At 51.9% G+C, this 17,601-nt stretch overlaps 1 protein-coding gene across 3 annotated transcripts in view; it reads right to left on the reverse strand.

The window, feature by feature from the left end:
- CORO2A (coronin 2A) overlaps nt 1-16,362 on the reverse strand; it is a 53,559-nt gene extending 37,197 nt beyond the window's left edge. The window contains exon 1 of one of the 3 annotated variants that reach the window (XM_045468098.1): nt 16,221-16,362. The gene's annotated coding sequence lies outside the window, so the exon portion shown is untranslated. The other 2 variants (XM_045468099.1, XM_045468100.1) reach the window with 2 other exon arrangements.
- Nucleotides 16,363-17,601: the final 1,239 nt, after the last annotated feature.

Genomic DNA, 17,601 nt, shown 5'->3' on the forward strand with positions numbered 1-17,601 from the left:
TGCTTGGGATTCTCTCTCTCTCTCATTCTGAGGCAGGGGGGAGGAGGAGAAGATCATGCCTGATTAGGGGAGCGTGCAGAGCCACCGATTTGCTGGCCAGGAGTCAAACTCGGCTCTGCCTTCCCAGGTCTTAGCAATTTGATTCAGCAGTGGAGCCAGGAGGCCACATCTCAGCAGCTGGGGTTTTACCTCAGGAGATAGCTTCCTTTCTTCCCTCAACCCATTTCGCTGTGCTAGGAGTCTCCAGATATGACTGAGGGGCTGCCTGTTTCCTGAACACGCTGGGACAGCCCAGGACTCCATTTCCCAGCTCAGCCACACACATTGGAGCCGCACACGTTGGGCAATTCCTTCCTGCTTCTCCCTCCCCTGCTTATTAACGTGGGGATAAACGCTCAGCCTTAATCAATTCTTCAGGTACTGGCTGCAACAGTGGCCAGGAGAGGACCGTGAGGCCACCTTCTCCCCGTTTCCAGCCTCCCTGAGCTCCCCCCAATCATTTGTTCAGACTGGGCCTGTGGGCCAGGGAGCACAGGAGTGAGGGTGAAGGGGACAGGAAAGATGTCAGCATCCCAGGCTGAAGACGTGCTTCTGGCCCAAGACAAACTCTCTGCGGGGCCCGGTGACAGTATCTCAATTTACACTTTGCGGGATGATGTCTAGCAGTGGGTCTCCACCTGAGAGTTCATCAGAATCACCTGGAAGGCTGATTAACTTCCAGACTGCTGTGCCCATCCTAGAGTTTCTGATTTAGCAGTTCGGCAGTGGAGCCCGAGAACCTGCATTTCTAACAATTTCCCAGGTGACAATGATGCAGCTGGTCCGGGGACCACTCTGAGAGCCACCGCTCTACAACCCTGCTCAACGATCTGCACGGTCCTTCCCTTTCACTGCTCAATTCATTTCCACCTTGTGGGGGAGGCAGAATTTACATCCGCCTGAGGGTGGGGAGAAGTACCCCCATCTCATGGATGCAACAAGCTGTGCTCAGCTCAGAGCAATTTTCTGAGGTTACACAAATACACAAAGATTCCATGAACACACAACCACTTCCTAGCTCAGGGCCACTTGGGGCTGTGATTCTTGGCTTTCTACCGCTCACATATTCTCAATATACAAACATGGGCTGAGGCCAGCACTCAAGAACCAGGCGGGTATTATGATGACAGCTTCACTGTCTCAACAGCAGGCACCGAGGCCTGCTGGTCAAGACACAGGCTTCTGAGTCAGAGACCCAGATATAAACCCAGACTTGCTTTCTGTATATCTTGGAACCTCTTCGCCAGGTTGCTATGAAATGGGGCCAAGGCTGAACAGAGCAGCGAGCCTTGCACACAGTGAGTCCTCAATAAACGGTAGCGACCGGTGGGCCCAGACAAGAGCCAGGGAGGGATTTGGGGATAGATACTAAACCTCTCTGTCTTCTCATCTGTAAACTGGGGTCAGTAACAGAACCTAACTTATAGGGAAATTGCAAGGATTCAATGAATTTATTAATTTAAAATGCCTCAAAGCCATGCCTGGCATGGGGGAAGCTCCTACACACGGTCCTTTTTGTCAAGTATGATAATTTTAGCACCTAACGCACACTTTTCATTAATACGTGTCAGCAAAACCGTCAAAGAATACATCAGGCTATTGTGACGTCAAAATTTAAAAACAAGGGACTCCAGGGTGGCTCAGTCAGTTAAGCGTCCGACTTCGGCTCAGGTCATGATCTCACGGTTTGTGAGTTCGAGCCCCGTGTAGGGCCCAGTGCTGACAGCTCAGACCCTGGAGCCTGCTTCGGATTCTGTGTCTCCCTCTCTCTCTGCCCCTCCACCCACCCCCCCCCCCCCGCCCCAGCTCGCTCTCTGTCTCTCTCCCTCTCAAAAATAAATAGACATTAAAAAAATTAAAAATAAAAACAAAAATCCTAGTGGTGCTGGTTGTACAACAGTGTGAATGTGCTCCATGTCACAGAACTGAAGACGGTTACAATGGCAAGTTTTATGCTATGCATATTCTGCCACAGTGAAAAAGGAAGAAGAGAGCCAGCAGCACCTAGGTATCATGGCCCGGCTCTCGGCCCACCTTTGGCCAGCTCCACCTCTGCTTCTGCTACACCTTCCCTGACGGGAGTGGGGGGGTGAGGCTGGTCCTCCTGCCCCAGTGGAGGTCACATTCTTTCACTCCTGGCCACTCAGGGCAGAAGGGGTGCTGTAGGGTGCCTCATGGCTCTCCCAGGTGCTCTCAAGAAGGGCCCGGAGGACCATTCCCCGGGCAGAGGGGCGGCTCTTGCCATCCACTTCCCTCCTGCTCACTGTCCCTCTGCGGAGCCAGCTCCAGCTGCTCCTGGTGAAGGAAAAATCCTTGTGGGAGCAGTGCCTGCAACCGGGACTCCCTCCAGTTTCAGCTGGGAGCTCCGCTGTGCAGGGAAGGTACACAGACATTCTGAGACCAGGGGCCCCGCTCCAGGATGCTCTGCCCCCATTTGCCGTGTGACCCCACTCACGTCATTGTCCCTCTCTGGGCCCTGGTGCTTGTCTGTGCAATGGGAATGTGTGTCCCTGCTTGTCACCCTCCTGAGGCCTTGGGGAGGCTCTGCGGGGGGGGAGTGGAGGCAAAGGTGTTTTGTTTCTTTATTGCACCATGTGACCACACGGAGAGGCAGCAGGGATGGTGACAGACATGGTCGGGGACCACCTACTGGGCTCGAATACCAGTCTCACCACACACCCAGTTGGGACACCTGGGGCAGGCTCATCAACCTCTCCAGGCCTCAGGTTTTGTCATCACGAAGCGGGATGGTAATAGGAAATGAGTTCATATCTGACAAGTACTTAGAACACTGCCTGGCACATGGCAAGTTCAAGATAAATTCAAAATAAGTAATAATAGTAACTTCTACTGAGTACGCACTGTGAGCTGGGCACTGTTCTAAGGTATTTGACTGTATTGAGGGATTGAAATGAACCTTTAGCAAAAATGAATAAGGTGAACAGGACTTACAGACTAAACCAGAAACACAAAGCGTCCGTGTCCTTTCTTTCTCCTCTAAGTGGCAATACTTAAAGATCTAAGTATGAGATCTTCACAGTCTGGAAACAGAGAAAGCCTTGTGTCCCTCCACCACCCGCTTCGTGCTGATTTAGAGTCTAAAGCTCTAATTCTTATCTAATCTAATTCTTAGCCAGGCACACTAACTCCCTCTCTCAAATGATTTTATTACATTTGGGGCAAAAAACAGATAAAGTTGTTTCAAGACTGCCCAGTGTCAGGGACCCAGGTGGGCATCCAGCCCAGCTCTGTCTCCCTTTCCACACCACTCTGTCTGAAAAGTCTGAGGGTCCTGGCTTGTACCATTCTAGTGATGGAAAGCTCACTCCTTCCGGGGACAGAGCAACTCAACTGTTTGTTACACTTCCTCCTTCTACAAAGAGGAAATCCACAATTTCCCCTACTGCCCTCCTTCTATCCCTTGAGCCCGACCAACCACATCCTTTGCCTTTGCCCCACGCCAACCCTTCAGAGATCTGAGGCCCCTGACCACGTGCCTCTGGGATGGTTCTACTCAGGTTGGGGATTTTTTTGTGTGGCTAAGTTTCCTAACTACTCCCCATTTTGGTCACCTCCCTGTTATGCTCCAGTGGGGAGCTCTCCATCTCTCACCCAGCTCGGAGCCCAGACTGTACTCAAATCCTCCAGATGGGGGCTGAGAAACACTCAGAAGAGCAGGTCCCCCCAAAGACCCCAGATTCACTTCTTAGAATAGCAGCACTGGCCAGACCCCAAGAACTCATGGGGTGCAGAAAGAGAAACTGAGTCAGCTTGCCCAGGGCCATCCATACAGGGAAGAACCAGGAATGGGATTCAGATTTCTGGCACCCGAGCCCAGGAGAGTCCTCTAAAACATGAAACAAAGTTTCCTTTGATCCTGTGTCTGGATACCGCACCAAATATTTTGTTTCTTATCTGTGTTGCTGTCCTCAGAGGGACAAATTCCAAGGATGACAGGGGAAGAACAATCTAATTGTGAAGCTGGGGGGTCATTCACCCTAGCTGGACCCTCCTGGAGGTCAGACTTTTGGAATGTGGGCTATATTCCTCCAGTGTGTGGTTTAGGCTAAGAAAGATGGGGCTCCTTAGGTTCAGGAGAGAAGACAGACCCCCAAGTCTTTGCTGCTAGAAAGGTCAACACGGCAACAGCCCCACAGTGGGAAAGGTAAATCAGGGCACATCGACTCACCCTACATTTTCCATGTCTCCAGCTGGAGACAGACCCTGTGCTGGCATCTGTGGGCTCAAAGGTAGCCATGGGGCGGCTGCCCTGGGAATGGGTAGAAAAACGGAGAAATCACACCCCACTTGAACAAAGTTTGATCACAAATGTGGTGCTTTGTTAGAAGTGGCAGCTGCATAGGAAAGGAGCAGGAGGTTAGAGCAGGGGGACTTTTTTTTTTTTTTTTTTTTTTAATCATATGCTCCTTTCAAAGAGAAAAAAAAATGAGTCCCCACCCCTGCCAATATTTTATATTATACACGAGTAACTACCAGTGGGAACTGTGAGGCACAACATACAGATGAAACAAGATTCATCATTAATCAGAGTGACTGCAAATTTCAAATAATGTCCCTCAAATTTAAAAACCCCTTGGGCTGACTTCTCATCAGGCTTGATTAGCTTGTCATTGTTTTTTTTCCTCTTATCTGTGGCTGCCCATGGAATCTTGCTGGAAACCCAAGGGTTAACCTCTTGTCAGCTCTTACTGGTATTATTAGAACCACCACCAACCAACCCACTGTTCAGATAGGAATCTTCTAAAACCACTTGTCCATTTTGTGAGGATTCGTTTAGTTAAAACTGGTTAGTATAATCCATAAATCCAATCTGGATTAATTAGTCTGGATTAACCTGGATTCATTAACCAGGTTAAATTAATTGTAATAAACTGCTGAAAAGAAATCAAAGAGTAGGGGTCATCCTTTCTTAGAGGGCTTTCCCCCTCTCTCCCGAGACTTCTGGAGACATGAGGCATGAGGCTGTCTGACACCCTGAGTGGCGTCAGCAGGTGTAAACCTGGGAAACGTGAGCAAAGCTGAGTGATTTTCCCATCAGATATTATTTTTTTCCTGCACCCCAATGAGCATGCACACCTCACTTTGGAGGCCACCAGAACAGAAGCTGGGGAAACTATCAGAGAGGATTTTCAGGCCGCATAGGACGGTAGAGATCATCTGGTCTAACCTCACTTTTCAGATGAAGATACAAGGATTCTGGAAGGGATGTAACTTATCCAAGGTCACCTGGCTGGTCAGTAGCAGATCCCAGAGAGAACGCAAATCTCTAGTTCTTGATGCTAACACTGGATGCTTCCCTGTCCTGGCCACAGTCCAGCCTCTTACTGGGCCATTCGCAGGTCCCTGCACCTCTCAGCCCTCTATAGCTGTGTCCCCTGTGGCATGAATCACTTGCTGGCTCTGCGGGTGGAGTGCGTCCCAGCAAAGTCACAAGTGCTGGCACAACAGAGGGACGTGTTGCTGTCGGCAGGCCACGGTTCCAGGAGTTACTCTGTCTCAGTCCGAAGCCTTGGTTCTGCATCTGTGAAATGGGACCCGTCAAACCCAGCTCACGGACTGCTGTTTGGGTACCCCATGAGGTCCTGCTGACATCTGCAAGCTGGTAGTAGTCCCTGAGGGGTGTTACTTCTGTCCTTACACTCTGGAAGGTTTTGTTTAGGGGCTGAGATCTGGAGCCTGAGAATTCTGCCTCTGACTGCTAGCTACAGCCCTGGATACCGCAGGACCTGGAGCCTCTGCAGCCCAGAGCCAGGTGTGCCCGCCCAGGCCTGGTGTGGTGGCAGACAGCTGTGGATATGGGTCCTGGGCCTTCTGGGGCATGCCTGAAATCCCGCTCCTGTCTCTACGGCTCTCTTCCCCCCTACTCTCATCCTCCCCACCTCCCATAACCTTCTTGCCTCCTCCAGACTGTCCTTCTAATCCCTCTCTCTGACTTCTCCTAAGCTGAGTCCCCCTTGGGCTACCATGAGACGGAAGCATCCCCTATTCCAAAACCTTCAATGGCTTCTCAGTTGGGCATTCAAAGCTGAGATCTGAGGCGTAAACCCAGAAGAGAGGTGGGGCAAGGTGGGGAGAGAAAATGGGGGGGACAAGGGCAGTAGGCCTGGGTGCAGACAATAGGGGGTGCATTTTCTATAGAGAACTTAAAAACAATAAGACCGACTAAAAGTCTGACTTTTTATTATCATGATATGCCTGCAACTCTAAACAGTGTCAATGAAAAAACACTCCTCCCTGCCAGGGCAGGCTGCTCCCACCTCCCTGCCCTTGGCAACTGGCCAGTACCTGATACTATTCCCTAGACTGAGCCAAACTGGACCGTATGTTCGCTACATCCCCAATAGGCTCAGTATCCGCCCCTTCGCCAGCCCTCAGCCTGTGCGGCTTCTTTTGCCAAAAAGTCCCTCCCTCCTCTCTGCACGTTCAGCTGCTACAAGACTCAGCTTAGCTGCTCCCTCTTTCAGAGGCTCCCCGCACACCTTCCCTCCTGCCTGGCCTCCTGACACCCAGCCCAGGGTGTAGACTCAGCAGCAGTCTCCCCGCGGAAGATCGAGGAAAGGAACCACCCTCTGAAATCTGGGACCCACAGCACAGCACACCAGGAGAGCCACTTCCTCACTGTGTGACCTCAGACAAGTCCCAGATCCTCTCCAGCCTCAGTCTCCCCCTGTACAAGGACCATATCATCTCCAAATGACCTTCTTTCCTTGTCCTCAGTCACGCCTTCTCTTGGCCATACCCTGCACTCTGTCATCATGTGAAAATGTGCCACCCGCTTCCATAGTCACTAATTCGAGTGCCACCTTGCTGGCCATAACCTCCCCACCTTCAGCCTCCTGTCACCTGCCAGATGTGAGCAGGCCTTTGTCAGCTCACCCTGTTAGGTGCCGGTTCAGGCCCAAGGAGAGAGCCTGGGACCACAGACCGCTCTCCAGAGAGACATAAGCCATTTGGCTCTGCCTTGACTCTGCCACCAAGCTTGGATCCAGCGTTTCTGAAAGGCCAGCTCCCGGGATGGTGTCTGGGCCATGGGACATCCATCTGCCATGATGCCTGCTTCCTGTGCCCAGTAATGCGGGACACCGTCCTACAGCCTGCACCTGAGAGACGACCCGTCACGGGCCCCCTTCTACCTCCTCCCCACCTGTCTCCTCCTCTCTCCTCCCACAGGTGCCACGGCCCATCACCTCACCCTCACCCTGAAACCTTCCCCCCCGCTGACTTCTTTCCCCATTATCCGGCACAACTCTGGTGCCGGACAAACCAGCATACCTACTTAGGGCTGGGGAAAAAACAGACAAAACCCAAACAGGAAGTGCCAAATGGGGTGACGGCTTTCCCAGCGCAGCTCTTCTCTCTCCAGGGCCCTTCCTCTGCAAGCCAGGTCTTGTGAGAGCAAGGGTGCAGCCAGGCAAGCCAGATCCCAGGGGTCGCCTGTGTGGCCTCCTCCTCCTTGTACTCAGAGCCAATCCATCACTAATGCCACCCCTCCCAAACCTTTTAAACCATCCACTTATCTCCACTCCCACTGCTACCAGCTGCTCTCACCTGCACGCTTAGTCTTACCTACCAATCATTTTTCCCCCCAAAGATGTCAATCTGAGCATGCCACTCCATGGCCATTACTCCAGGACCCAAAGGGTCTGGCCCACTCCACCTCTCCAGCCTCCTGTGCCCAGGAATCAGAGCTGTAGACACTCAGTGCTCTTAATTCCTCAAAGGTCCACCCCCTTCAGCCTCGGGGCTGTTTCTTCTGTCCAGCATGCTCCCCTTCCCACCTCCACCTGATTACTCGTATTCATCCTTCAGATCTCAGCTCAAAAGTCCTTCCCTTAGAATAGCGTTCTGCAGTGACCCTCGATTACACACATTCTCGGCTCGGCAAGCTTTGCTACCCTCTCTTCTCCCCCAGGCACCTGTTCCAGGTTTTGTGGGACTTTAGGATTACTGCTCATCTCCTCTGGTCTGTGAGCCTACCCGGGCAATACCTATGTCTGTTTTGCTCTGCTCCGTATCCCTCGCACTCAGTAACCAATACATGAATAAAGATCTCATTTTAAAAAGTTAATTGAAAAATAACTTTGTAGGCAATGAACGAATGGGCCTTTCTGGGTGAGACTCTAGGATAATCTGTGTGGGGCAGGTCTCTGTGGTCTTTCTCCAGGCGCGTGGGCCATAGGTCAACCTACTCCTCCTGGTAATGGTTATAACAAGGAGGAGGCTAATGAACCAGCCAAAAAGCTCTCAAAGCTCTTTCCTGGCCATTATCTCCCGAGTTCCCCTCTAGGACTCCCCCATCACTCATAGCCCTGGGCGTTAATGACCAGTCCACTGGGGCATTTCTGAACTGGAATATGTTTACTCTGCAGTGTGAACACTTTCTTTTTCTCAAGGGCCAGGACTCAGGAGCCTTTTCTTTGTGGGGTGGGATGAGGAAAGGGTGATGGAGTCTAGTTAGAGCAGGGTTCAGATCCCAGTGGCTGTGTGACCTTGCAAAAGTCACTTAACCTCTCTGGGACCCCTGTCTTCTTATCTGTAAAAAGAGGACAAAACTATCTAGCCAGGAGGTTGATACAGGATTAAATGGATATATGCACATTAAGAGCCTAGTTGGGGGCCTCCTGCATGTCATATCTAATTGATTCTAAGACACACAGTTTTTTAACATGTAACATCTCTGAAACTGGGATGCAATTTATAGTTTAACTGTCTGCTGTTTTTCTTTCTTAATGGATTTTAAAATAATGGTATATCTCATAACAGAAGGTACTCTGCATTTAACAAAACATGACAATAGCTTAGTTTCTTTATTTCCTTTGCAAAGAGACGGGAAGGTGTGTGAGCACCCCATGGACCAAAGACCAAGAAAGTGCATCATTGAGGGAAAAGGGTCTGCTGGGGTCTGGCATACTGAGGCGGGGCCCTGAAGCATCACAAACTCTGAAGATAGGCCCTTCCCTAGCCAGCTGGCCCTCCAGGTCTGTCCCTGCTGTCCCGGTCCCACTCAGGGGGTGGCCCAAACTCCAGTAGAATCCTAACCCTTCTGGGTCTGACCCTGTGCTCCTGCTGATGTAGCCTGCGGTCCCTGGCTTGTGCAGTCTGGTCACAGTCCTAACAGTGCTTACGGCTGCCTAAAACCCCCAGTCTTTGTCCCAAAGAATCCGGGAACCTACCCCAGAGACTTCTTCTTCTGTGACTCCTTCATCAAGCCATCCCTGGACTCTGCTCTCAACTGTCCTAGAAGGCCAGCAGGGGGGTGTCATTCAGGCCTCATCCAAGTCCTTGGGTGCCTCGGTAAACCCTCCAGCCTGGTGAGGTCAGACTGTTATACTATGTACATTATATTGTAACATATATTACATACAGACAAATCGTTCTAGAAATGAATGTCAAATAGCACACAAAAATTTCAAATATAGAAAAGACAAAAATGAGAGTGATAATCAACCAGCTTGATGTGTGTCCATCTGTATCCGTAGTCACGGTGCATAGATACATTCTTCTCCCACATTCAAACCCTAACAGGCTCAGTCCCCACACACAGTTCTCTTCCTTGCTTTTCCAGTTAATGTGACCTTGCAGACCACCCTCCACATGGACAGGTTTCTTCTCAGTGATCTCACGGCACTCCCCTGTCCTCCATCCCTTCCCTTGGCAGGTGCCTTAGTCCACCTCAGCCAGGTCCCCGAGGCCCGGCCCATGCTCATGGCCTCATGGCTTTCTGCAGATACTTGTCCCCCTTCGATGGGAAAGGGCTGTGATTGGGTCACGGCTGCCCTCAGGCCTCCTGGAAGCAAAGCCACACCCCAGTACAGAAATACTCTTGAGCTCTTAAATCAAGGGGTGCGAGGTAAACGGAAACTGTCTGTCCCTGTTGGACTTCGACTGGAGGCCTGTTAAAACAGATCAGGTGTCCTCTGAGACCCCGAAGGATGCTGGCCCTGTACTTCCTCCAGCGGGCTCCAGACATCACAATAAAGAACAATGAACAGGTGCTTGGGGCATTTTATAGTTCAAAAGCACTTCCATGCTCTTTATCCAATTTTGAGCCTCACAACCACCCTAAAAATTAGGCAAAGCAGGTATTGACATTTGAGCCATTTTACAGATGAAGAGACTGAGGCTCAGAGAGGTGGGCCATTTACCCAATGACCTTCTTTGCTTTCCTCCCCTCCAGAGTCTGGCTGACTCTAATCCCACTAACAACCCAGCTCAGACATCACCTCTTCCAGGAGCCTTCCCCACCTCCAGCCTCACCCCAGGCTAGGTCAGATGCCCCTTTGAGGGCCCACAGCTCCTGGCTTTCCAGGAGGGGGGGGGGGTGAAATACTCTCCTCACTTTATGGGTGAGAACAAGGGGCATAAAGAAGGGTCAGGACTTGCCTACAGAGCACGTTACTGGCCAGGTCAGGTCTCCCTCCTCAGAGGTATGGCTTCTTTCGTTCCACTGCGTCTTTTGTTGTCTGCAATCTTGGACTCCAAGCCACTGCCCGAGGTTCATTTCCATCTCCTCGTGCACTGGCTGGGCCTTACCTGGTTCAGCCAGGTGTGAAGGGGAGTGTCGTGGAGGGGGATCTGGTTGGGGCAGGCTCAATTCCCCAGCCTGAGCCAACACCCTGGGGTGGCCTTAGAAATAGCAACAGTGGTTGGCCATCTACTGAGCACCTCCATGTGCCCGCACTTTCCACCTACACCTCACTTCATCCTGCAGCTGGCACCATTATGATGCTGTTTTGCAGGTGGGGCGGGGTGGGCAAGCCCCTGGCCCAAGGCTCACCTAGTAGCTGTGCTGGGACTGGATGCCAGGACTGGATCCCTAGCAGCAGGCGGCCCCAGGAGTTTGCTGGCACCAGAGCCAGAAATAAATGCACAGTCAGAGTACAAGAGACAACTCCCAGGGGGCCTGCAAGCCTGGCACAGCCCCAGCCTCTCCCTCCCCATCTCCTGGCCACCTCCCATCCAGGGCCGGCTGGAGGGATGAGACTCTTGAGCTCAGGGAACACAGGCCTGCCCTGGCAGTCCTCGGCACTCCCTCTGGGCAGGGTCACGCCGCTTGCCAGCCCCCTGCAAGCTCTGGGCTCAAGGCCAGGCTGAAGGCAGCTGTCACATCAACCCTGCACAAGTTCTCAGCATCCAATTTCTTATTCGAATGGGACCTCACATATCTGCTCCCAACTGGGTGAGAGATGCTGAGCAAGGCCCTGCCTTTCACTGGGCCTCACTTTCCCCATCTGTGAAATATGCTGGGGTGGGGTGAGTGGGGGGGGGGTGTGTGTCTCAGTGGAACCCCCCAACTGACATTCCAGGTAGCACAGCACAGTGATTAAGACCCTGGACACTGTAGTCCGATGACACGGGTTCAAATGTCGTACTCTGTGCAAACTGCCCAGCCTCTCTGGGCCCCAGTGTCCTCATCTGTAAAATGGGGATAGTGGTAGAAAAAAGAAAGTAAATACACCAAAATATTTATATTGATTACCTGAGATGAAAAGAGAAGATATGAGTAATTTATTTTCTGTTTTCCTGTTTTTCTAAATTCTCCATCACCATCAAGTATTTATGATAGAAAAAAACAAATATACTTTCTTTGTAAATTAACTTTATTGACAATATAATATGCCCATTTTAAAAAGTAGTAATAATAATGAGACTATCTACCCTCCAAGATGCTTTGAGGATTGAATGAGTTAATGTATGTCAAATTTTAGATGGTGCCTAGAGCATAAGAAGTGCTATTAAATGTTTATTATATAAATAAGCCTAGGACCAGCCTGGCTTCCTCCTCCTCCTCCTGCTCACCTGGGCTGGACCCCCCTTCTCACTCCCAGCACTGAGCTCGCGGATCCTCTGCCCCTACATTCACTGGTTCACTGCCGGGGCCCAACTCATCACCCTGGGTCTGGATTATTTCCACAGCCTTCTCTCTGTACCCCAGAGGAATCGCACTGACACTCAAAGTTGGCCATGCTCTTGCCTTGGCCTCCCATGGCTCCTCAATGCCCTCTACTAAAAGATCTAGCTCCTTTGTGAGACACTGTCTTAGCAAGCTACTTAATGTCTCTGTATCTGTGTATTCTAAACTGAAAAAAGGAGTAAAAGAGTACCCCCCTTGGGGCACCTGGCTGGCTCAGTCGGGAGAGCATGTGACTCTTGATCTCAGGGTCGTGAGTTTGAGCCCCACTTGTTAACCCCCTACGGTTTACTTAGGCCTATTTATTTAACAATACCACCCCCCACACACACACAAACTTAGAGGATTCCTTGATGTACAGGGCGGGGTCCACAACCTGACCATCAGTGGTGCCTCTTACCAGTCTCCTCTGTCTTCTCTGTCACTCTGTTCTAGTCTGCTCTTCCATGAACATACCAGGCATGGTCCTACCTCAGGGCTTTTGCGCTGGCTGTTCCCTCCACCTGGATGGCTCCTCCTCCAGAAATCAGCCCAGCTCACTTTCTCACCTCCTTCCAGACTTTGCCCAAAAGTTACCTTCTCAATGATCCCCCCAGCCACCCTACATAAAATCGCAACCGCCTCCTTCCATTCCCTGTCACACACTCGAAACATAGTCCTGTGTTTTACTTGTCCTGTCCCACTTATCACCTGCTGCTTTACTTTTTGCTCATGGTGTCTTTTTTCTGTATTAGATTTTAGGTTTCTTTAGGACAGATTTTTTGGTCTATTTTATTTACGATCAAGACTCCTGCTCCCGCCCCAGAGAATACCTAGCACGATGTAGATGCTTAATAAAAGAACAGTTGAATAACTAAATGAATGAATATAAACCACTTAGGAGAGAATCAGGCCAGTGGTAAGTACTCAATAAATACCAGCTGTTATTACTCTTATTGATTCTTCAAGGCGAGGTTCCCATGCCCTTCCTCCTGGACATCTCCAAGCTCAAAATCATACTTTCCTAGTCTCCACGGTATCCTACCAATCTCTCGATTATGGCAGGGAGCACAGTGCTCTTCAATGATCTCTTTTTCCATTTAGGCTGAAGTGAATGAAATTGCCATTTCTTGTAAGTCAAAAGCAGGCAGATATTGGCCATTTCACTAGTTCAACCTAATATATTTCTCATGGCAGCCTGCAGGACTCTGGGGGGCACCTCAAGACCTAGTACTCAGTAGGTACCCCATAAATGTTTGTCCAAAAAGTGAAGTCACCTATTCCTGGCCCTTCATACTAGGTGGGACTGCAAACACCTCCAATCCAGTCTGAAGGAGAGTAGGCACAGCCTATAGACTTAAAATAGCCAACAGAGGATCTTGCTGCATTATCTCCTGGTCCTCCGGAAAAATCTCTGTCCCCTGATATCTGGCAAAGAAAGTAAAAGCAAAGCTATGCTATATTCTAAAACAATCCAGGTTCTGGCCATTCAGAACTAATAAAAGTCTAAGGTTGGATTAAGCCCCGTCCCGGGTGGAAAAGGCTAGCTGCTTACCTCTAAGGGGATTCATTTAATGATGGGGGAGGAAGGCTAGAACATTCTTTGGTTATCACCACGTTCACTGTTCCAATACAGGATTCAGTTACAGAGGTCTGTTAGCTCTAGAAGGCAGGTTGTCAGAGCTGAAAGAAATTCAGCAATCCCTCAACCTACCCCATTTCACAGATGGGGAGAGTGAGGTCCAGAAAGGGAAAGGGACTGACTCAAGGTCACACAGTGGGGTACATGAAGAGTTCATCCTGGTATCTATGCCTGCTGACGTTAGTCTTGTGGTCTCTCCTCTGGACCACACTGCTTTTACGTTGGCCAGATGCCGGCAATGTAAGCTTTAGTGTTACTATTTTTTAAGCTGTACTTTTCAAATGAAATGTTTATTAAACCTCAGATAAAACACCAAGAGCTCCACTATAAGAAAACTGTTATAAATATCAGCACTACATTTATCATTCTACATAGTTACTTCCTTGGGGTAAAGTCCTCAAAGTAGAAGTCTAGGGGCAAAGGGCAGTTAGGATCATTTTCACAGACTTTTGTAACAGGCTGCCAGATTGCCCTGCAAAATTAAATGCTGCTGGAGAATCCCCACAAAGAGGTTTAACCTTTTGCATTTATTTTTGCTAATTCTATAGGAATAAATACAGGCTGCTTTCACTCACCATATACATGGTATGTGTTTCCTAACAAATAAACAAATACTCTGGTCTTAAAATCAGGATCCCTGGGCTTGGCTACTAGTTTGCTGTGTGAACTTTGACAAGTCACATCCCCTCTGGGGCTAGGGGATGCCTATCTAGACAAAGAGGGGTTTGGAGAGATGATCTCTTAAGATCCCTTTCCGCTTGGATATTCCACAATTCCACAGTACATTTTCAGTTATTAGCATAGCATGACTTTTTAATAGCCAGAATTTGCCATGCCCCTAAATCAGGCCAAAATGGGCGCCTCTTTGCACTAGCTGAGCAGGAAAACAGAGCCCAGATCATACAGACCTAGAGATGAGAGGAGACTTAGGTAGCACTTAAGCGTGTGCATTGGAGCTACGTTCGAGTGACAGCACATATACTTAGTCTGTTTTTACAAGGGGGTAATAATACTCATTTGTGGTCTAGCTCCAGGTTCTGTGAGGCTCCACCATGACCAGAAGGCACAGTCACGGTCACTCTCAGTCGGCCGGAGAATCCCAGACTTGCAGTCAAAGGTAGCTCAACTCCAGCAAGTGCTCATCCAGTCTCTGCTCACATACCTCTGATGACACAGAGCTCACCACCTGCCCAGGCAGCCTCTCCCTACTTTTGGCAGTAAGAAAGCTCTTGGGCGGGGGGCAGGTCACGAAGTGGACGAGAGAGACCAGACGTGGTTCTCAGAAACTACTCCTTCAGTCAGAGCAGGCAACAGAAGATGGGGAAGAGGCACTGGAGGCAGGGAGGCCTGGAGAGGGGCTTCTCTGGCCCTTCCTCTCACTCCAGACCTCTAAGGCAGCTGCTAACCCAAAGGTGCTCTAGAAGTGCAGGGAATGCAGGGGACACATTCCAGTCCTGATGCAGGTGGGTTCTGAACAAGCCCCAGGCTGACCACTACTTGCTCTGGGGCAGACACCTCAGCTCCTGCCTCTTGCCTTTGCGCGTTTTGGCTCTGGCAACAGAAAGTGCTGGGCCTGGGGCTGGTCAGCCTGGAAGTGTGCAGATTTAAGCCAAATGATACGCCCAGGGTGGAGGAAGAGGAGTAAGATGTGATCTGTAAGACCAGAGCAGGACGAGAAGCTTCCTGCTGTTTACAGCTAGTGAGATCCCCATCATAAGAGGTGTGCAATGGGGAAGCAAAACCTTCCAGAGGGGATCTTACCGAGCCACTGAGCCAGAGGCCAGAGATCTTTTTCACCCGGAGAGCCTAGAGCCACAGTCCTTCATACACATATTCTGTCCCAGACCCAACCCCACCCAGACACAGCTCTCTCCGCACTGTCACGCCTCTGAGGTTCCCCCCCCCCCCCCCACCAACGTGATCCAGCCCTAGCATACCTGGTGGGGCAATGGAAGGGGAAGAGGACGTGCCACTCCATTCTCTAAATCCAGGTTGGTTCATGGGTCTAGCCCAGGCAAGTCTGCAGCTGATGGTCCCATCGCCCCCCAGTGAGGCCTCCCCCCAGCAAGGCCCACTTGGCGGGCCGACACTGACCGCCCCACCCTGCACGCCCAGGCGGGCTCCATAGGTGTCTCGGGCGGTCGCCCCCTCCTGTTTCCCGTATGGGGAAGCTGAAGCCCTGCAGGTCACCTAGTCAGGAGGGGGAGAGTCCAGACAGGGTTCCAGAGGGGCACCCAAGCCACAAGGGAGGCCTGTTGGGACCGGCTCGCCACACCCAGGGTGAGCGGCCCTCACAGCGGGCGGGAGGGGTGGGCGGGTGCGAACGGTGCAGATCCCGGCCCCTCAGCCGTCGGGAGCTTGGACCTCAGGGCGGCCTCTCCCAACGGCGCGGCGCGGAAGGAGCCACCATTGCGCCCGCTATCCCAGTTGGGGAAACTGAGGCCTGGAGAGGGCTGGTGCTTTGTAAGCTCACGCGGAGGTGCTGGAAGTCTCGTCCCCCGCGCCCCGCCGGGTCCCCCGCGGCTCGCCCAGCCCAGCATCCCTCCCAGGGCGCTGCAGCCGGGAGGCGCAGCGCGCACACATCGCGTACCGCGGGAAGGCACGGCTGGCGGCGCGGGGCCGCCCTACCTTGATGACGGCAGCGCAGGTGGCGGTGGCGGCGGCGGCGTCCGGCTCCGGCTCCGCGCTCCTCACCGCCCGCCGAGTCCCCACGCGCAGCTCCGCCGCCTCTTTCCCCCCCCGAGAGCCGGGAGGGCGGGGCCGATGGGCGGGGCCGGGGCCCGGCACTAGCCCCGCCCGTGCGCCCCGGGTCCGGGCGCACCCCTCCTTCCCCACCCTCCGGACCGCGCTCCTGGCCCGCGGGGCTGGTCTTGGGGCGCGCGCACGCGCACAGAACAGGCGCGCACACGCCGCAGAGATTGGGGCGGGCTGCCCGGCGACCAGGCGGAGGCTGGGGACCGGCGGACCCACCGCTCCCTCGCTTCACGGCACGGGGTAGGGGACTCGACCTCCCGAGCCTCCGTTTCCCCCTAGATGAAATGGAAACAGTAACTGTTCCTGCCTTCGAGTGCTGTTTGAGAATTAGATGAGACGACTTAATTTACCGGCCGGCAATGTGAGCGCACAGAGCCCCCGCCCCCCCGCCCCCCACGGGGGTGGCGCTTGGTAGACCCCGGCTGGTAGAGAAATTCTTGAGGCTTCCCTTTCGGCGGGGACGCAAAGAGCAAGCAGGGAGGGAGGTTCTGTAACGGGAGGACTCCGTTCTCTCGGCAGCCAGGAGGGGGCGCTGCCGCCCAGGCCCGCTGGCTCTCGGGTTCTGAGCACACACTAGGCAATGGGAGATGGTGAGGCCCCTCCTTTTCATAATACTACCACCTAACACTTACTGAGACAGGCACTGTGCTAGGCACCGTAAATGAATTACCTCACCTCACCGTCATACAGGCCTATGAGGTTACACTATTACCAATTTTACAAATAAGAAAGTTGAGGCACAGATTAAGCACCTCACTTAAGATCACGCAGCTATTAATTCAGCCCCAGGCAGCACGGCTCCCAAGTCCAAGCTCATAGCCACTTCACCACAGCAGCCCTCTTGAGAAGAGCTCTTTGTTTTGTTCAGTCGTGTAACCCGGAGCACCTAGAACAGTACCCTGCTCAATTTTTGAGTGAACGACAGAGCATACTGTGTACTTTACATACATTATTTCACTTAATCCTAGTAACCCTTTTATTTAGCCGCTATTATTACCCCCATTTTACACGTAAGAAGATTGAGACTTAGAGTGGCTAAGTAAGTCGGGGCTCGGGGATATATCCTTGGCAAGAATAGCCAGGGCCAAAGCCTGCAACTTATTCAGTTCACCGGGCCACTCTCCCATCCCGAGTCCCCTCCCCACTCCCCCCCCCCCCCCCCCCCGCAGTGTGGCCTTCAAAGCCAACCCCCCTGTGGCCCTGACCCAGGCTTCTCAGAGCTGGACTATTCAGTAGGCCGGCGGAATGTGTGCTT

Source organism: Leopardus geoffroyi, chromosome D4 (assembly GCF_018350155.1).
Source record: "Leopardus geoffroyi isolate Oge1 chromosome D4, O.geoffroyi_Oge1_pat1.0, whole genome shotgun sequence".
In the NCBI taxonomy this organism is placed as follows: domain Eukaryota; kingdom Metazoa; phylum Chordata; class Mammalia; order Carnivora; family Felidae; genus Leopardus; species Leopardus geoffroyi.